At 46.2% G+C, this 22009-nt stretch overlaps 1 protein-coding gene across 1 annotated transcript in view; it reads left to right on the forward strand.

The window, feature by feature from the left end:
• The first annotated feature begins 12830 nt into the window (after nt 1-12830).
• Nucleotides 12831-22009, forward strand: part of CUEDC1 (CUE domain containing 1) — a 193676-nt gene continuing 184497 nt past the window's right edge. The window contains exon 1 of the mRNA XM_073616092.1: nt 12831-13260. The gene's annotated coding sequence lies outside the window, so the exon portion shown is untranslated. The remainder of the gene's footprint in view (nt 13261-22009) is intronic.

Here is a 22009-nt window from a genome sequence, read left to right on the forward strand (position 1 = left end):
GGAGAGGCCTCTGACCCGAGCATCTATCAGTTTCACTCTTCAGTGTACAAGTGAGTCGGCTCTGCTTGTACACGGTTACTGATACATGCCCAGGTCAAAGGCCCCTCCCCTCTCCACTGTAAACACTAGGGAAGAAAGAGAACTACTAGCCCCAGGGAGATCCCGCCGCCCACAGGCAACATAGAGCTGCAGATCATCGTCTCCCACAGAGATGTGCTGTGGGTTGGAGGAGAACAGACAGCGGAGACCAGCCAGGTACAGGGGAACCTCTGGAGGGGGGGGCGGCTGTCTGGGGACCCTGATGTAAGGGGGGCCTCTGATGTAAGGGGGGGCTCTCTGGGGACACTGATGTAAGGGGGGGGCTCTCTGGGGACACTGATGTAAGGGGGGGGGCTCTCTGGGGACACTGATGTAAGGGGGGCCTCTGGGGACACTGATGTAAGGGGGGGCTCTCTGGGGACACTGATGTAAGGGGGGGCTCTCTGGGGACACTGATGTAAGGGGGGCTCTCTGGGGACACTGATGTAAGGGGGGGCTCTCTGGGGACACTGATGTAAGGGGGGGCTCTCTGGGGATACTGATGTAAGGGGGGGCTCTCTGGGGACACTGATGTAAGGGGGGGCTCTCTGGGGACACTGATGTAAGGGGGGGGGCTCTCTGGGGACACTGATGTAAGGGGGGGGCTCTCTGGGGACACTGATGTAAGGGGGGCTCTCTGGGGACACTGATGTAAGGGGGGGGCTCTCTGGGGACACTGATGTAAGGGGGGGGCTCTCTGGGGACACGGATGAAAAAAAAAAAAAAATAAATAAATAAATAACATTTAAAAAAAAATAATGAAGGGCTTCTTTATAGTAGGCTCAGACAAAGTAGCTTTTTGTAGTGGCAGTGTAAAAATTTAAAAAAATGTAATAAATAAACAAAATTTTTTAAAAACGCCCCCCATTCCCGCCTGCTTGCACGCAGGTCACGCCTACATATATAACCAGTATTTGCTCCACATGTGTGAGGTATCGAGCAAGAGCATTAATTCTAGTACTAGACCTCCTCTGTAACTCTAAACTGGTAACTTGTAGAAATTTTTCAGCAGGCACTGGCACCATCGGAGGCAGGCATGCGATCAGGCTCGACTGGACTAGCGTGCATTGGATTAGGCTGGACTGGAGTAGCAGGTATCGGATTAGGCTGGACAATGGTTGCCACAGGAGTTGACAGTGGCAGAATTGCGTGGGTTTCTTTTTATGTCAGGACCCTGTAAGTGATTTCAGGGCTCTAGGCAGATTGTGCTGCTGATGGGAGAGAAGCGACAGTACTCAGAAGTGGAGCAGAAAAAGTAGCAGTAGCAGACAGTAGCGGCTGGTGAAGTTTTATGATGGGGGCGCAGACCCCTCCCTTCCTTTGACTCCTCCCGCTTCTCATAAGCCCCACCACTATAGAATCCATCCACTTCGTCCCCTGTATTCCACTAGCTTCCACCCATAGTGTCAGGAGTATACAGCCCAGCATCACAGGACAGAGTATACAGCCCCAGAACCACAGGACAGAGTATACAGCCCCAGAATCACAGATATAGGGTATATAGCTCAGCATTACAGATATGGTATATAGATCAGCATCACAGATAGGGTATATAGATCAGCATCACAGATAGTATATAGATCAGCAGCACAGATAGTATATAGCACCCCCCCACGGGTGGCTCACGGCCGACATCACCCCCCCCCCCCTGTGGCTCATGGCAGACTCACAACAAACCCCCCAACCCCCTCAGCGGGTGGCTTGCGGCTGAAAGCATCGTACAAGCCCCCCGCGGTGGCTCGCGGCTGACAGGAGGTCTGGCACTTACCGGGCTGTGGTGTCCTCCTCCTGTGTCTCCTCCAGGCAGCAGTGGAGTCCGCTTCTCATGCTTCCTCTGTTCCTCTTCTGCCAAAGCGCTGGGATAATAATAGGCAATAGGATTTCTGAGAGGTAGCCAGGGGCAGCGGAGCAGTAGAGGGAGCCTCTGGTGGGTTAAATGCAGGGGAAGTACAGCTATTGGAATCTGAGTACTGATTGATTGGAAACAAGGAGTCCTTAGTAGCAGCTATGATTGCTAAGGCTAATGAAGAAAGAGATTCTTGGTGTCCAGAGGCAGAACTAAATTTGTGTGAATCAACTGGAAATTGAGACCGGAAATAGTATCTCTGACCAGGCTTGGAGTAGAGGCGGAACAAAGTTCAGTTTGCATTTTCCTTATCTGACTAGAGATTTCACAGCAGTGATACAATCTAAAAGAGCTCAGAGGGCAGCAGAGATGGGGGTAACATGACTCAGGATAAGGCAGGGATCAGGATAATCAGCGAGCAGGGATATGGCTAACAGGCAAAACACTAAAGCACTAACGAAAAGTCAAGGGATGGGTTATATAGCTTTCCAGCAGCCAGCATTAGGGGGAGCCTAATTACTGGGTTCTGTTCAGAGACACCCACTGGTGGCAACCGGTACTGTGCCCCTCAGCTCTGGGAACCACAGTTCCACCAGCAGGTAATACAGGTCCTGACACGCAAGGATAAAATGAAGGTGTGTTAATGGTACAGTATGTCCACCTGATTTTTTTAACACCTTGATGCTGGCACCTCCCAGCCCTTTAAGGGGTTTCCGATGCCGGGAGGCGGGGATTATGTGACCGCTGTGTTTGACCGCTGTCACAGTGGTCACATGATCGGAAAGCTGCCGATTGCAAGCAGCGATTGGAAGCTTTCTGTTAGCCACCGGTAACTGTGCAGGGAGTGTGCAGGGTGCGCGCTCTCGGCACAGCTATTTTTGTAATGTGGTACGTAAATATGTGGTTGCTCTGTGCCAAGGCCCACCCCCTGACAGGCTAATGTACCCCCAGACAGGCTAGATCTGGCACCACTGGTTACTACTCTGCTTTACGGTTGCTGGTTTTAATGGCATGGCTGTTGAAGCCCAGGTCTTAAAGCGGAACTTCACCCTATTAGGGGAGTTCCACTAATCTGATGCTCCCCCCCCCCAAAACTCTTTGGGACTTTTTTTTGGGGGGGGGGGCAGGTACCTAATTCCAGCAAGTACCCACACCCACTCATGCTGGAAGGTTCCAGGAGGCTGTGGAACCAATCACAGCGCGTGGTGTGACTCGTGCATGGGCAGTGAGAAGCTTGCTGTGATGTCTCAAGGGGGCACAGCCGGCTTCCCCCAGTTAACATGGCCATGCTGGGTACCCGAAGACTGGTGAAGAAGCCTGTTCCTGCTTGAGAGAAGTCGATCTAATGATCGTCTTCTTTTGAACTGGAAAGTTGGAAAATTTTCAATCAGTGCCTACAGCTAATCAGGAGGAGTCCCCACTGTCAGAATACAAAAGCACAGTGGGGAGGATTCCTCTATCCACCTCACTTGTGTAGATGGGGAATTCATTTGTTTTTTTTCATCAGCCCACTGGCTGATGGAAAAAAAACTAAAAAAAACAATCCATCAATAGTCAGGCTTAGGGCTCATTCACACGGGCATACGTGCTTTTTCAGCCTTCTGGTAGAGCTAGAAGATCATGCATAAATTACACATCTAAAGTACTCACGTTTATGCGCGTAAAGTCTGCAGCTGTGTCCTACTTTTTTCTCTAAGCGTGACTAAAGGCAGCACACATTTTTCTATGTAGACGCAGCTGTGTGTGGGCACATTGATTACTATAGTGATGCGTTTAGATGTGAACGATACTATCTATTTTAAGTATCTAAATGCAGTGTTTTTTCTGCCTGTATGAATGAGCTCTTACACCTTAAACTGAGACACTCTATTAGAGCTGGTTCACTGCAGCGCAGCGGCCTGTGTGCTGTTCAATGCGGCTGAGATCAGCGCAGTGATCATGCGCTGAGTTTAGCGGATTGCACTATTTCCTTTTTTTTTTTTTTTTTTAACCAAATGTCGCACAGACATCTCATAAAGTTTAATTGCTGGCCATGTGGTGTGAGGCAGTGGATTGCCTTGCACTGCGCTGCACTGAAAAAAGCACTGCATGCAGTACTATTTTTTCAGCTCATTGTGCCTGCACACCAAAGCAACGCAGTGGTGTGAACCAGGCACATAGGAGATAAGCCATTTTGCCTTGTCCATGTGGTGGGACTATGCTGGAATAGCCACCCAATGCAGTCCCACAGCATCTGGTGTGAACCAACCCTTAGGCCCTATTCACACCTGAGCGTAGCGTTTTCAGGCAGAAAGTCGTGCAATTTTTGACACGATTTTTACCTGTGATTTTGTACAGGTCAAAAGGTCATTAATGTAAAAAGCAGAAAAACGCCCAAATCTGCCTAAAGAAAAAGTTCCAGAACTTGTTTGAGCTTCAGGTGTTTTGGAGCTTCTGGCTTCAGGAGTTTTGGAGTGGAGAATCATCTCCATAGAGAATAATTGATTTTTTTTCCCCTTCGGCGTTTTGTAGCTTCAGGCTTCAAGCTACAAAATGCTCAGGTGTGAATGGGCCTTAGAGCCGGTTCACACTGGGACGACTTGTCAGGCGACGTAGCCGCCTGACAAGTCATGTTCCGTTCTGGAATGGAACTATTCTAATAGGAGCGACTCAAGTCGCTCCGACTTAGAAAAAGGTTCCTGTACTACTTTGGGGGTGACTTGCATTGGCTTCTATATAAAAGTAATTTTGCAAGTCGCCGCTGCTGTCGTGTGCAGGTCGCCTGAAGCAGTCGCGCTGCAAGTCATGCTGCCTCAGTGTGATCCGGCTCTTAAAGTGCTAACTAAAACAGCCCATGAATGATTCTTTTTTTTTTTTTCGTTCAATCAGCGGGTTGAACAATAAAAAAAAATGACTTAATTTCCCCATCCACCTTGAATGTGTTAATGGGAGAATACTCCCTCTATGCCTCTGTATTCTGACAGGGGGGAGACTTCCCCGCCATCAGAATATAAACTAACCAAGCGGAAATGTTCCTACCGATTGGTTTCTGTACAACCACCCTGTTGGAACATTTGTGCTTGATCAGCGCTGCCGTCAGAACATAATAGCACAGTGGGAGTAATTCCTCTATTCACACATTCGAGTTTCCACCGTCCACCTCGAATGTGTGGCTGAGGGATGCAGGTTAGTTTATTTTGTTGAACCCACTTCAACCACCCTCCCCCCATACATGGTGTCAGGGATCTCGAGTCGCACAGCAGATGCCCATTTCCGTGCAGCAGGTGTTCATTTTTATGCGCATGTGCAGGATAGTGAGCATAATAGCTTAAGCAGAAGGACAAGGACTAGAATATGCAGGAGGATGAGCATTGGTGCATACGTGCAGACATGTGCGCTTACACTTAGGTGTACGCACACATCCATAGATCATGGTGCCCAGCAGCTTATTTAAACTGAGAGTCTGCCTGGCCTCAGTGCTGGATTGTCTTTAGCTCTGGTTCCTGCTTCTTGAAAGTCTGCTAACCTTGTTCTTGACCTGGCTACCTCTGACACCTGAAAGAACAAACCAGAGAAAATTCCCAGTTCAACTCACCAATCAGTCTGCTTACCAACCAAATTAACCTGTCCAACAGTATGTGTTAAAAACTGGGGTTTAGTTAGCACACATTTGCAAACACATGCGGGAGCTGCAAGGCCCCTTCACGGCACCCTGTATTACTTGCAGTCCTAACCCTTATAGATTTATGATAGTCTCCACAGTGGAAGCACATGCTTTCTAATAGATAGATAAGGGGCAGGTGGGCCTGGAGGTAGCCCAATCCTCCTTAAAGGCACAGGGGCACATTGGACACCCAGCACATAGCACAATGGCAGCAAAGATGCCCATTTAGAGTTGCCACCTCATCCCTTTAAACCCGAACACATAGGAATTACACAGGTTCTGAGGCTAGTTAAATGCAGATAAGGCAGCAAGTGAGTTAAATTACCACCTTAATCAGCCACAGAACCTGTGTAATTAATATGTGTTCGGGTTTAAAGGGATGAGGTGGCAACTCTATGCCCAGTGTGTCCCCTGACCAAATTTACACCAGTAACAAAGAGATGGCCCCTGTCCCCCACCTATAACTGGCCTTCACAGCAAGGAGCACATGGTAGGGCAACACATGAAAGACAAAACCAGAGAAAATTTCCAGCTGAACTCACCAACCAGTCTGCTTACCAACCGAATTAACTTGCCCAAGAGTATGCATTAAAAACAAGGGTTTAGTTAGCACACATTCGCAAACGCATGCGTAAACTTATCTATCCATTAGAATGCATGTGCTCCCACTGTGGAGCTTCTCATAAATTTATAGGGGTTAGGACTGCAAGTAATACAGGGTGCCATGAAGGGGCCTTGCAGCTTACGCATGCGTTTGCAAACGTGTACTGTTGGACAGGGTTAATTTGGTTGGTAAGCAGACAGGTTGGTGAGTTGAGCTGGGAATTTTCTCTGGTTTTGTCTTTCATGCGTTGCCCTTCCATGTGCTCCATGCTGTGTAGGGCAGTTATAGGTGGGGGTAGGGGCCATCTGCTTGTTACCTCTGACATCTCTCTTTGATCACCCCTGCCTGTAAGGCTGGATTCACACTTATGCATTTTTTCTGCTTTTTGCAGATTTGCACTACAGAATGTGTTCCATAGGAAACCATGTTGAATGAACTGTAGTGCAAATCTGCAAAATGCAAAAAGCACTAAAAATGCATTGGTGTGAATCCAGCCTTATGTCTGCTGCTCGCTTGTGTTATCAACCTCAGCCTGGACTTCTGGCTACATCTCCACCCCCTGACTTGGTACCTCACTGCCAGCACATTACCGACTTTAGCCTGTTTCTGACCTTGGACTTGATCCTGACCCCGAACCCGTCTGCCTCTGAACAAGGCTTGTAACTAGACTCAATACTACCACTGGAAGGACTCCTGTATTTCCAAGCTTCAGCTCACTACAACAGCTTCTTAGCATTTGTACCCTTTCACTGCCCTAGCAGTGCCTGTCTCCACTACGAGGGGTGCTCAGATGGGAACTGCACAAGAGGCCACCCTCGTCTCCAGTCATCTCGTCTCCACAATCAGGTATGTGGCACATGGATCAAAATACACTGAACCGGCCAAATTTTTATCCATGCATGGCTTGGCTTAAAGCGGAACTTCAGCCAATGCAATACTCCTCCACTTCTTTTCTCCCTCTCCCCGCAGTCTACTAGGACACATCACAGATCCCAGAAGACTGCAGGACCATACACAAAGAGTGGCTCACGCATGCACAGTGGGCAGCTGGCTGTGAAGCCCCGAAGCTGTCACAGCTGGGTGCCCTCAGTTAAGATTCCAGAGACCGAAGACCTGTGAAAAAAAAGAGCTTGGGTGAGCACAGCCCTGGATCCTGGGACTGACGAGTGTCTGTTTATTAAATGTCAGCAGTTTTTTTAGCTGCTATTAATTTACAGAAATATGACTGAAGCTCCTCTTTACAGCGCTTAAAGCTGAAAATTGGCCTGGGCAGGAAGGGGGTGAAAGTGCTCAGTAGGCAATTGGTTAAAGTGAAAGTCTCGTTTAAAAAAAAAAAAAAATTACAAACATGTCATACTTACCTCCTCTGTGCAGTTTGTTTGGCACAGAGCAGCCCGTATCCTCCTCTTCTTGGGTCCCTCATCTGTGCTCCTAGCCATTCCCTTCTATCAAGTGCAGCCACAGCAAGCAGCTTCCTATGGGGACACTGGAGCCGAGTCACAACTCTGTGTGTCCATGCAAACAGCCCTGCCCCTCTCTCTCCTGATTGGCTCACTGACTTTGGAGCCAATGGCTCCGCTGCTGTGTCTCAGCCAATCAGGAGGAGTGTCCTGGACGGCTTAGACACTGGTGGACATCGCTGGAGAGAGATGGGGCTCAGGTAAGTAATTAGGGGGTGCTGGGGAGGCTGCTACACACAAGGTTTTTGATCCTAATGCCCCTGTACAAATCATTAGTAAGACCTCATCTGGAATATGCAGTTCAGTTTTGGGCACCAGTTCTCAAAAAGGATACCGGGGAACTGAAGAAAGTGCAAAGAAGGGCAACGAAACTGATAAGAGGCATGGAGGAGTTTAGCTATGAGGAAAGATGAGAGGAATTGAATGTATTCTCTCTTGAGAAGAGGAGATTAAGGGGGATATGATCAACATGTACAAATACATAAGTGGTCCATATAGTGAACTTGGTGTTGATTTGTTCACTTGAAGTCCATCACAGATGGACAAGGGGGCACTCTACGTCTAGAGGAAAAAAGATTTCACCTCCAAATACGGAAAGGTTTCTTCACAGTAAGAGCTGTGAAAATGTGGAAAAGACTCAATCCAGAGGTGGTTCTGGCCAGCTCACTAGATTGCTTTAAAAAAGGCCTGGATTCTTTCCTAAATATACATAATATAACCGGGTACTGACATTTATAGGTAAAGTTGATCCAGGGAATATCCGATTGCCTCTCGGGGGATCAGGAAGGAATTTTTTTTCGCCTTCCTTTTGGATCAACTGTGGGTATAGGTGTGTGTATATGGGATTGTATTTTTTTTTTCTCTTGGTTGAACTTGATGGACTTGTTTCTTTTTTCAACCTAACTATGTAACTATGCATAGAATGCATTAAAGCGGAGTTCCACCCAAAAGTGTCCCCTCTCCCCCTCCGATGCCACAATTGGCACCTTTCGGGAGGGAGGGGGGACAGGGTACCTGTCTTTGACAGGTTTCCTGTTCCCTCTTCCGGGAGTCCGGGCCGTGGCCCGTGACATCACCGCGGGGCTCCCTCCTCCTCTCCCTGTCGCCATGCCAGTAGGAGAGAGGAGCGGGGCCTCACGCATGCACAGTAGGGTTCCTGGCGTGAAGCTGTAAGGCTACACTGCTGGGTACCCTTACCCGCAATGGTGGCGGCGGCAGCACCCGACAGCTGATGGAAACATCAGCTGCGGTGCTGACATCGCTGGACTCCAGGACAGGTAAGTGTCCTATTGTTAAAAGCCAGCAGCTGCAGTATGTGTAGCTGCTGGCTTTTAATTGTTTAAAACACGGAACACTGCTTTAAAATAAAAAAAACCCTCTGCCTTTACAATCCTTCTAAAGTATTACTAAACCCAGGACCCAGCATTCACTATATCTGGTCTCCCACAGTACACAAAACATGGAAATGCAATTATTTTAGTAAATATAACCTGCTAAATACCTTTTCTCATCAGCAGTTAGTCCAGTCTTGTGGGGTTGATTTACTAAAGGCAAATCCACTTTGCACTACAAGTGCACTTTGAAGTGCAGTTGCTGTAGATCTGAGGGGAAGCTCTGCTGATTTTATAATCCAATCATGTACAAGCAAAATGCTGTTTTTTTATTTTCCTTGCCTGTCCCCCTCAGATCTACAGCGACTGAACTACCAAGTGCACTTGCAGTGCAAAGTGGATTTGCCTTTAGTAAATAACTTCCCCGACGTCTATCAGTGTGCAGCTAAGCACTGGTTAACCCCTTCCCGACCGGCGCACGCCGACGTACGTCAGCAGAATGGCATGGCTGGGCAAATGGGCGTACCTGTACGTCCCTTTAAATTTGCCGCCATGCCATTGCGTGCGCGCCGGCCGGGAGCTCTGTGAGTAGGGTCGCGGGTCCCACGGACTCGATCGCCGCGGGGATACCCCCGATCGTTTCACGGAGAGGACGAACGGGGAGATGCTAATGTAAACAAGCATCTCCCTGTTCTGCCTAGTGACAGTGTCACTGATCTCTGCTCTCTGTGATCAGGAGCAGAGATCAGTGACGTGTCACACGTAGCCACGTCCCCCCACAGTTTGAATCACTCCGTAGGACACACTTAACCCCTCCCTAGCCCACTAGTGGTTAACCCCTTCACTGCCAGTGTCATTTACACAGGAATCAGTGCATTTGTATAGCACTGATTGCTGTATAAATGACAATGGTCCCAAAAATGTGTCAGAAATGTCTGATGTGTCCGCCATAATGTCGCAGTCACGATAAAAATTGCTGATCGCCGCCATTACTAGTAAAAAAAAAAAAAATTAATAATAAAAATGCCATAAAACTATCCCTTATTTTGTAAACGCTATAATTTTTGCGCAAACCAATCAATAAACACTTATTGCAATTTTTTTTACCAACGATATGTAGAAGAATACGTATCGGCCTAAACTGAGGAAAAAAAATGTTTTTTAAAATATTTTTTTGGGATATTTATTTAAAAATAATGCTTTTTTTTTTTCAAAATTGACGCTATTTTTTTGCTTATAGCGCAAAAAAAAAAAACCACAGAGGTGATCAAATACCACCAAAAGAAAGCTCTATTTGTGGGGAAAAAAGGACGTCAATTTTGTTTGGGAGCCCCGTCGCACGACCGCGCAATTGTCAATTAAAGCAACGCAGTGCCGAATCGCAAAAAGTGCTCTGGTCAGGAAGGGGGTAAATTCTTTCAGGGCGGAAGTGGTTAAAGCTTGTAGGAGTTTTCTGACTGACCTATGAGACTGCAGGACCCCTGACCCTCTGTCTGGACAGTGCCGATTGGCTCTGTGCTCATCACATGCATCCTCCCAAGAGAAAAAATAAAACCTCTCTAGTAAGGATGAGCTCAGGCATGTTCGCAAACAGGACCTGCAGAGCCCACCAGGAAGTCGGCACTGTGGAGCGCTAATCACGAGCAGTGAGACATTTCTCTGCAGCCGCGCATCGGGAAATGTCTCACTGCTTGTGATTAGCACTCCACAGTGCCGACTATCTGGTGGGCTCTGCAGGTGCTGTTTGCCAACACGCCTGAGCTCATCCTTACTCTCTAGCAATATACACCAAACTGAGCATGTGCAGCTTGACTCCATAGACTCTGTGCTATCAGGAAATGATTAACGGACAGTGGAAGAAGGGGAGGATCAAAGAAGACAAGAATCAGCCTTTTTATACACCGCTCCGAAGATGCTGCTAGCAGGAATTTTTTCCCATCCTGCCAGCGCACCACTCCAGTGTGAAAGCCCTCGGGGCTTTCACACTGGAGACACAGCAGCGGCTGTTTCGGGTCAGTTTGGAGGCGCTATTGCTAGCGCAATAGCGCCTGCAAACCGCCCCAGTGTGAAAGGGGTCTAATGCATCCTATACATTAAGGTAAAAAAACACCTCGCACTCTCCGGCCCCCGTTTTACTTACCTGAGCCCCAAATCTCTATGGACACGATCCCACGTTGCTTTAACCCAGCTCTTGTGGGCTCTTCACTGGATGATTGATAGCTGCGCAGCCATTGGCTCCCGCTGCTGTCAATCAAATCAATGACGCGGCGCGCTTGGGGGCGGGGCCGAGTGATACAGTCGGCGGCTATGGCCCCCAACTGTATCACACGGGATCGCGCCCGCAAGCTAACCCCCTTGGGAGAGCGCTTCCCAGAGGGGGTTAGCTCTTGCGGGGAGGAGCCGAGACAGCCGATGAGGGACCCCAGAAGATGAGGTTTGGGGCCACTCTGTGCAAAACGAACTGTACAGTGGTGGGAAGTATGACATGTTTGTTATTTAACCACTTCCAGCCCACGGACGTCATATGACGTCCTGGGCTTTGGGCGGGTATATCTGAACGATGCCTGTAGTTACAGACATCATTCAGATATTGCCGGTTTCAGCCGGCGAATCTCTACACCATAGGAACGATCATAGCGGCCGTTCCGCCGCTTGATCGTTCCTATGGGAGGTGAGAGGGGACGTCCCCCCCCTCCCGCCGCCCTCCGGTGCTTGCTCCGACTCACCGTTACGATCAGGGAGGCGGAGAGTGGATCCGCTGGCGCCGGATGTAGATCGTAGAGATTTCCGGCGGACCAGATGGTCCCCGGAGTCTCTATGATTGTCGGAGGCCGGGCGCGATGTTATGACGTCACGCCCGGCCTCTCCATTCAAAAAAACGGCGCCGTTTCGGCTGGGAAGCGGCGATCGTTTTATTTTTTATTTCAGGCTTCCCAGCCTAGTGGTGAGATATGGGGTCTTATTGACCCCATATCTCACTATTAAGAGGACCTGTCATTTTATATTGCTATTACAAGGGATGTTTACATTCCTTGTAATAGGAATAAAAGTGATCAATTTTTTTTTTCAAAAAAGTGTCAAAATAAAAAAAAATATATATATATAATTAACAATAAAAAAAAAAAAAAAATGTTTTTAAAGCGCCGCTGTCCCCGTGTGCTCGCACGCAGAAGTGAACGTCTACGTAAGTCCCGCCCACATATGAAAACGGTGTTCAAACCATACATGTGAGGTATCGCCGCGAACGTTGGAGCGATAGCAATAATTTTGGCCCTAGACCTCCTCTGTAACTCAAAACATGTAACCAGTAAAAAAATTTCAAGCGTCGCCTATGGGGATTTTTAAGTACCGAACATTGGCGCCATTCCACGAGCGTGTGCAATTTTGAAGCGTGACATGTTAGGTATTTATTTACTCGGCGTAACTTCATCTTTCACAAAATGCAAAAAATTGGGCTAACTTTACTGTTTTGTTTTGTTTTTTTTTTTTTAAACACAAAACTGTTTTTTTCCAAAAAAAAACGCGTTAGAAAAATTCCTGCGCAAATACTGTGTGAGATAAAAAGTTGCAACAACCGCCATTGTATTCTCTAGGGTCTTTGCTAAAAAAACATATATACTGTTTGGGGGTTCTATGTAATTTTCTAGCAAAAAAATGATGATTTTTACATGTAGGAGAGAAATGTCAGAATTGGCCCGGTATTAAAGTGGTTAAAAAAACAAAAAATAATGAAACCTTTACAACCCCTTTCAGTAAAGTGGAGTGTGATTGGTTCCAATGAGTTGTCATCAGCTAAGCCCCTCATCTCCTCTCCCTAAGTTGTCAGGCTTGCATCGAGCAGCTCCATCCACAGCACTCAGCTCCCTCCTCCTGCTCTACTATGTGTCTGACTCTGAGTATCCCTTGAGGGAGCAGGAAAAGAAATATGCCTCCCCTTCCCAAGATGCTCCTTGTGCCCCTCCTCCTCATTATACACTGCCCCTGAAGCCGGATCCTCCCCCTCCAGGATCTCACCCAGCACCTCCTGTACTCTCCTCAATCCCACACAGTGCTGGGGAGATAAGGGGATTTCCTGAATGCAGCTTCCCCAGCCTTCCCTCTCCTCCTCTCCACACCCTCCTCAGCAACTCAACACATTCTTCAATAAGATGCAGCGTGATGAGCAGTGACACCAACTCCACACAGCACGGGGGACTTCAGGAAGACAAGCAGTCTGTGCTGAGGACAGGAGCCAACCGACAATCCGAGGACAGCCCGGCCATTCACAAGCTGCATCTGGAAAGTTCTCTGTGGAAGAGGTTAGTAATAAGGAAAATGGGGGGGGGGGGAAGGCAGGGGTCCCCATTAAGCGATAGGCTCGCAGTCATTGCACGCACCCCCCCCCCCCCCTGCAGAAGCTGATGGACTGACCCTGTTGCCAGGATCTGCTTGCTGGTTTGGTGAAAGTTGGGTTAGCCAGGAGGGATGGTGGGCACATAGGAGGGGAGCACATAGCTGGCATCATTGTTGATGTTGTCTGGAGAGATTAGAGGAGGCCTCCTCCTCCTCCTTGGCTCTTCCCTGGCCTGCCTCTGGGCTCAGCCTGCCTTCAGTGCCAAGGCACAAGCCAGTCATCTTGTGTTTGTTGTGTTTTGGATTCCGCTAATGAAGTTTCAGCATCTGCTGTGTGATGTGCCCATATGTAGCCCCCCTCACTTTGCTGCCTTCACACTGGGCCCCATACTCTCTGTAGGATGAATGGAGGAAATAACAAGAAGCACCCTATGGCTTTACATGTCATTGGATGGTTACAAATGCTTCCCAAAGACCTGCGTTCAGGTGACGGCAATCATTATGATCGTTAGGGATGAGGGCAGGTGCGTTCAGATCCTAGTGAACCCTCCCGCCAGGAAGCTGTCGTTGTACTGGGCCATCCATTTGCTGTCGGGGCTTTCCTCACCCCGCATATGCACATACAATTGTGCTCATAAGTTTACATACCCGGGCAGAATTTTTGATTTCTTGGCCATTTTTCAGAGAATTTGAATGATAACACAAACTTTTTTCACTCATGGTTAGTGTTTGGCTGAAGCCATTTATTATCAATCAACTGTGTTTACTCTTTTTAAATCGTAATGACAACAGAAACTAGCCAAATTACCCTGATCAAAAGTTTACATACCCCAGTTCTTAATACCGTGTATTGCCCTTTTTAACATCAATGACAGCTTGATTTTGTGGATGAGGCTCTTTATCTTCTCAGATGGTAAAGCTGCCCATTCCTCTTGGTAAAAAGCCTCCAGTTCCTGTAAATTCTTGGGCTGTCTTGCATGAACTGCAAGTTTGAGATGTCCCCAGAGTGGCTCAATGATATTGAGGTCAGGAGAATCAGATGGCCTCTCCAGAACCTTCACTTTATTCTGCTGTAGCCAATGACAGTTCAACTTGGCCTTGTGTTTTGGATCATGGTCATGTTGGAATGTCCAAGTACATCCCATGAGCAGCTTCCTGGCTGATGAATGCAAATGTTCCTCCAGTATTTTTTGATAACATACTGCATTCATCTTGCCAACAATTTTGACCAAATTTCCTGTGTCTTTGTAGCTTACACAACTGTTTCACCAGTAGGAATGGTTTACCTTTCATCCTTTCATCATAGGCCTTGTTGACTTCTCTCCAAATGTAGCGTTTATGGTTGTCGCCAAAAAAGTTCAATTTTGGTCTCATCACTCCAAATGACTTTGTTCCATAAGGTTTGAGGCTTGTCTCTGTGCTGTTTGGCGTATTGTAAGCTGGATAATCTGTGGCCTTTGCGTAGTAATGGCTTTCTTCTGGTGACTCGACCATGCAGTCCATCTTTCTTCAAGTGCCTCCTTATTGTGCATCTTGAAACAGCCACAACACATGTTTTCAGAGAGTCCTGTATTTCACTTGAAGTTATTTGTGGGTTTTTCTTTGCATCCCAAACAATTTTCCTGGCAGTTGCGGCTCAGATTTTAGTTGGTCTACCTGACCGTGGTTTGGTTTCAACAGAACCCCTCGTTTTCCACTTCTCGATTAGAGTTTGAACACTGCTGATTCGCATTCTCTATTCCTTGGATATCTTTTTATATCACTTTCTGGTTTTATACAGTTCAACTACCTCCTTTGACAATTCTTTTGCTTTCCCCATTACTCAGAATCCGGAAACGTCAGTGCAGCACTGCATGAAAGACCTAAGGGTCTGTCAGCAGTCCAGAAACTCATTGAGCTCCATCTATCTATCATCGCACCAAAGCCCCAATAATTAAAAAAAAAAAAAAATTGTAATAAATATTTTAAAGTTAAATTGTAAAAAATAAAAAAAAACACTGTAAAAAAAAAAAACAAGAAAAATGATAAGATTGTAAAAAATATATAAAATAAAAATACTACTGACATATGTGCCACTGTCACATGACTTTAAAAAAAAAAAAAATCGGTATCTGCAAGTAATTGAAAATAATTGCTGTTATTTTAAATGTATATGTTGTACTTGTAAATAAATTACCCAATAATAGGATCATTAGCCAGTGGGTGTGGTTACTAAAAGCTAGTGACATCACTTCCTGGGAGGGACCCTGTTACTGTGTAGCCAGTGGGCGTATAGAGGATCTGATCATAGGTTACCACCCAGTGTTCTTTCACTGTACATCCTAATACATGAAAAAATTAAGAAATAAAAAGCTCCATCCACACAGGGGGATGGGAGGTGCAGTGCACATATACAGTATAGCTGTGCACAGGGGAAGGGAGCTGGACACGGGGGTGGGGGCACCTGTTTCCATCTATGCGACTTTGAAAAGGAACCTGCAATGCTTTGATGCGAGCGACTTTGATCCAGAAAGTGTAAAGTTGGATCAAAGCTGCACTCAGTCGCACTCTAAATCGTGAAACTTTGTGGTCGCAGTAGTGGTAACGTGACTTGTCATGCGACTTTGAAAATCAGTGACTTTGAAAAGGTACCTGCAATGCTTTGATGCGACTTTGATCCAGAGAATGTAAAGTTGCATCAGTCACACTCCAAAGTCGCACTCTAGCCTTATGATATGTTTTCACTAGAGCGACTCCAAAGCTGTGTGACTTTGAGTGCAGCTTTGATCCAACTTTACACTCTGGATCAAAGTTGCATCAAAGTAGTGCAGGCACCTTTTCAAAGTCGCATAGATGGGAACGGTTGCCATTGAAATCAATAGGCTGTGACTTGCCATGCGACTTTGTGTCCAAAGTCGCATGACAAGTCGCACTAGTGGAAACGGAGCCTTAAACTTATTTGTAGCTAACGTACTCACATGTAGCTCCCTCAGCTGGGCGTGTGCTACACCATGCCATCACAGTGCCATGAAGAAACAACCATGTGGTTGTACACTGTAGAAAATCTGCAGCATGTTGCATTGTAATCTATTACAGTTTCTAACAAACAGAACATACTTCCAGAGTTCTCTCTCTCCCTGAAGAACAGGAAGAAGCTGATTGTCTGGCTTTGATTAGACTTTCTAAGTGACACAATCAGCTATACAGAAAATGAATAATGTTAGGACCCTGTCACACGATCGGACCTGAACGGGCGCTCCATGTTGGCCTATGGAGCGACGGATGTCAGCGGAGACATGTCCACTGACATCCGACCCGGTCCGATCCACAAAAAGCAGGCAGATGGCCCAACGTCCGGATCCGTCGCTGGCGGATCGGGTGAGATCTGATGAAAATGGACATGCTGTCCGTTTTCATCCGATCCCTCCATAGGCAGCAGCGGTGCCTGACAAGCCCCTCCCTGCTCAGTGAGCAGAGAGGGACCTGTCATCCGCCGGCTCAGTGGAGATCAACGGAGAGATCTCCCGCTGAGCTGGCGGACCGAGGCGGAGTCCGTGGAAGCAGAATCCGCCTCGTGTGAATGAGGCCTTAAAGATATTTTACATATAATAATAATAATAATAATAATAAAAAAATCATTTTTGACTGGACTTCGAGGCCTTAAAGATATTTTACATATAATAATAATAATAATAATAATAAAAAAATCATTTTTGACTGGACTTCCACTTTAATAAAACTGGAAATTGCAAAATCTGGTGCAGCGCCACCAATTGGCTTCCAGGTTTTTTTTTTTTGGTCTTAAGCTGCCCATGCGCGGATAAAAAATCATTAGAAAAAACGGTCAGGTTTCTAACGATCTGTCGAACGTGCATTGAATATCCCTATCATTGTTTAGACGATTTTCAACATATTATCAATAGCTAATAACAAAAACGGTACATTTTTCGGCGATCAATTACATGATCCGGGATTACATTTTAACACTCGCACTGTTGATTTTTTTTTTTTTTTTTTTAACTGTTTTCGATCGAGTCCACTACTAATGTTTAAAAAAAAAAAAAATCGTTTAGGCTAAAAAAAAAATCCGATATGACCGCTGTGTTTTTTTTTTTTTTTTTTTTGCCATGAAATTTGCATTTCAATAATTGAAATTAACCCACTAAAGTTTTGAAAGTTAAACGATCAAACATATCGAATGCTGTTTCTAACACTTTTCTATCCATGTATGGCCAAGCTTAATTGAACAAGCTAAAGTTAGAGGCTGGTTACCCTGCACAGCTGCACCATATTTTGCACTCTTCAGTTTTCAACCCCTCTGTCTAACTTAGCTTCTCTCCCTGTCAGCTACTCTGTAGCCTCCAGGCTGTCTCCTAGACTTTACACTGCCGTGACTTCAAATCCGTCATGCTGGCGTGACTTCATCACAGCTCGCATACCACTTCTTTTAACAGAAGTCAATGCAAGTTGTATTGAAGTGGCACCAAAAGTAGTGCAGGAACCTTTTTCTAAGTCAGAGCTACTAAAGTCACTCCTATAAGAACGGTTCCATTGGTGCTAATGGGGCGTGACTTGTTATGCGATTCTCAAGCCGCATGACAAGTCGTGGCAGTGTGAACCAGGGCTTTGAGTGCAATGGGCAACTGGCGGGTGCTTTTTTTTGGGGGGGGGGGGGGGGGGGGGGGGCGCCTGGCTTTGGCAAACACTGGGCAGAATGATGTGACAGTGCAGTGGTCACACTGTAGTGTATCAGTGGTCACTTGGACACCAGAAGGACCATTTCCCTGAGCCCCCCCCCACCGGTTCTGCAGTGTGTCGGGTTATTGTATAGCGTGCTGCAGTGCACAGTGTGACCCTGGCAACCGGATGGGCTGCTTTACGGACTTAAAGGGGTTGTAAACCCTCATGGTTTTTCACCTTAATGCATTCTATGCATTAAGGTAAAAAAAACATTCTGTGGTGCTGCAGCCCCCCCGAGCCCCAGTTTTACTTACCTGATCCTTCTCCGGCCAGGAACGAGCACATCAGCTCTAGCTGGTGTCTCATGTCCTGATTGGATAGATTTATAGTAACGCAGCCATTGGCTCCCGCTGCTGTCAATCAAATCCAATGACACGGCGCTGGGGGAACTGGGCTGAGTCCTGCATTCTGTGTGAATGGACACGGATGCGGGACTCGGGAGCGCGCCTGCACGTATGTCCACCAATGAGAGCGCTTCTCCAACGTGGACGCTCGATGCGGAGAGGAGCTGGGAGCGCCTCTGAGGGACCCTAGAAGAGGATGATTGGGGCCACTGTGTGTGCGAAACAAACTGCACAGTGGAGGGAAGTATGACATGTTTGTTTACAACCCCTTTTAAGGGATGAGGTGGGCATCTGCAAGAGTAGGTGGCATGCTGTGATTACAGGCAGTGGAACTTAAAAATAAATCTGAATTCAAAAAGTTAATAATTGGGAGCAGGCAGGTCTTTCTATTGCAGAAGAGACATGCAACACTCCCTTGTGTGCCAGGATGACTGCACTCCTGCACGGGAGTTGCATCATTCTCTGTGCTGGCCAATCAAGATGGCGGAAGACCGGCATCTGGAAGAAGCCGGTGAGAAGATGTTGGCAAGGGATCTCACGGGCATTGGACTGTTGGAATAGAGGGAAGTATCTGTGACTTTAGTTTGATTTAAATCACAACTAACCCCCCTTAATTCTCTACAGCCAAGGAATATGCCGTTTTAGCCTCTGTTTAGAATTACAGTTGCCATAGTGCTGCACATGTAATCAGCTAGGACGCCAGACGTTTGAGGACCTGAAAGGTCAGTTGGTAGCTGATCTAATCACACTGACATTTGTGACAGTTATCACCAGAGCAATGCCTTGAATGTAACTGGGAAACTATTAAGGCCTTGGTTCACACCTATGCATTTTTTTTTTTTTTTTTTTTGTGGGTTTTCAGCTTTGCAGCAACACACTACAGTCAATGTAACATGGTTTCCTATGGATGTAGTTCACATCTGTGCATTTTATGGAAAGGGCCAGGGATTTGTTTTTGGTTCCATAGACTTCAATGGATCAAAAGCGTTTTTTGAAAAACGCAAAATGCACCTGGAATATGCAAACTGCAACCTGCATAGGTCTGAATCTGGCTTTAATCAATGGATTTAGTTCCACTTAAGGCCTGATTTACACCTATGCAGGTTGCAGTTCACATATTGCAGGTGCACAGCTTCATTTACATTTCTGAGGAGGATTGTGAACAGGCAGCTAAGTTTATTGTGTTGCAAAACAGACATTGCATGTCTTTTCTGCAATAAAGAGCCTACCGTTTGCTGTTTTTTAAATTTTTTGCGTTCACCTCCACTTTAAGAAAGGGTGAGGTTGGCGTCCGATCACTCCACTCCTCCTGCTAGTAGAGGCCTCTGTTGGTGGCTGTCTAATGCTGCTTAGCAACCAAACCCCACTGTTTACAGTAATAAGTACACCACTGCCTTTCCACCATTATTTATTTTATATTTTTTTTGTGTATCCCAGGTTAGGGACCACTGCTCTAGGAGCAGCATGTGGATGTATCAGGTTGTTTTTTGCATTAATGTCCTATTTTTAAAATGAAGCTTTTCTCTCCAATACATATATATAATTTGTAACAGGGTGTTAGGATTGTTGTCACAAAGATGTGAGCTGCTACGATGGTAATGCAATGGAAAGGAGGTCTGTCAGTTACCCAATAGTAAATACGTTCCAGGATTGGAGGTGACCTTATCCTCAACACCTTGTAGTTAGTATTATTATTACCTGGTCTCTGTTAATGACGTAAGCAATGTTTTACTGTATCGCTAGGAAAAAGCTTTGTTATACTTTGTCAGGGATATACCTCCCTTTCTGTCTTCTAAAATGAAAAGAATCTTCTCCGGAGGCACACAAACCAAAGTAAAAACCTGAAAGAGTCTGGTGCAAAACACAAGATTGTTAATGGCTGGTTTAAATTCTTGCTACAAACTGAAAATTCGGAGAAGTATTATATCTCGTAAACTCGTTCAAAACTCTACCCTCAACAAAAAGGATTCTGTACTTAAAGGCTCAGATCTAAGGTTTTTTTTTTTTCTTGCAATATTAATTTGCTTTATCACCAGGTTGACTCATTTTGGTGTTTTGCTTGCCGTACAAGTCCTGAAAGTAAAGAGTAACTAGGGTCTATTCATCTCACCTGTCTGCACACATTGGACTCAGTTAATAGGTAAATCATTTATTTGGCCTATGAGACAGTGAGCAGACTTTTGGATACTACCTCCAAGCTGTACAATGTGGAAATTTTAGGCCCCTTGCACACGGGCCATGGCTGTTCCAATCAGCAAGGGATTCGGGAGCAGTCACTTTTATAACATCCATGTCTGTTTTTTCTACCCACACCTTAAGACTAGCCATAGATTGATTGAAATTTGACCAGTTCAGTTGGGACTGGATGACTTCCAATGCATCTGTGGTCATTACTGTTGAAGAGCAGTCAATCTAATGACCGACTGCTCTTGAACGCGCTTGTTGGAAAGTGTTGCTTCCATCAGCGCTACACGTGCATTCATTTACATCTAACTATTTCAGATCTATCAGGTTTAGGTCCAAAAATATGAAATAGAATGCAGGCCTCTCCTCCCCCCCCCCCCCCCCCCCCACCTTGAACCTAGATAGTTTTAGAGGCAATCAGATGTATGCTTGTTTACACCCATCTCTTCATAGACTAAAGGCACACGATCAGAAAATCGGAAGTAAAATGTCGTCCGGATTGTTAATATGATGCTTTCGACAGCCGATTCTGAATTTTCAGAGTACAAAAACTGGATGAGCAGGCTATAAAATTTTTGTCGTATGTGAACACGACGTCCGATTTTCGTTTTAATTAGTACAAAAAAATCGCAAGAGCAAGACTACGCATTCTCGGAAACAAAGACCACATACAAAACAATTTAACACATTACATCACTTCAAAGTTGAATTCCGTCGTACGAGAATTTTTCATATGTTGTATAACCCAGTGGTCATCAATCTTGTCCTCAGGGCCCACTAACAGGCCAGGTTTGCAAGATAACTGAAATACATCACAGGTGATATAATTTGCTGCTCAGTGATTGCAGTATTCTAGTCTGCATCTCCCCAAGGTAATACATAAAACCTGGCCTGTTAGTGGGCCCTGAGGACAGGGTTGATGACCACTGGTATAACCTCTTCACTTTCGATATGAGACTAGCATGCAACAAAAAACTGCTGAAAATTTGTCCGATAATCTGATTGTAATGCTGACAGATGGATCTGAACTGAATGGCCCTTTGAATGGGCTCTAATGCTGGCCATACACTACAGTAGTAGAAAAATTGTTCAAAATTTGTTAATTTCAAACTTTTTTGTTCAATTAATGGATGGACACATTACTTGGGACAGACTGCAGGGCACACTGGTGGACACAACTAGACACTCTACATGGGACAAACTGCAGGGTACATTGTGTGGGACACAGCGGGGCATACTATATGGGACAGACTGCAGGGCATATTTTGGGGGACACAGCTGGGCATACTATATGGGACAGACTGCTGGTTATATTTTAGGGGACACAGCTGGACACACTACTGTACGGACTTCCTTCTTATGCAGAGGAGGCTGTGTTCTCAGTCCTCTAGTAGCGCGCTGTTCCCCTGTCAGCCTCTCCACCCCTCTCTTCTATCCCAGGTGATGTTGCATACAAGCACCTGGGATG

Source organism: Aquarana catesbeiana, linkage group LG02 (assembly GCF_042186555.1).
Source record: "Aquarana catesbeiana isolate 2022-GZ linkage group LG02, ASM4218655v1, whole genome shotgun sequence".
In the NCBI taxonomy this organism is placed as follows: Eukaryota; Metazoa; Chordata; class Amphibia; order Anura; family Ranidae; genus Aquarana; species Aquarana catesbeiana.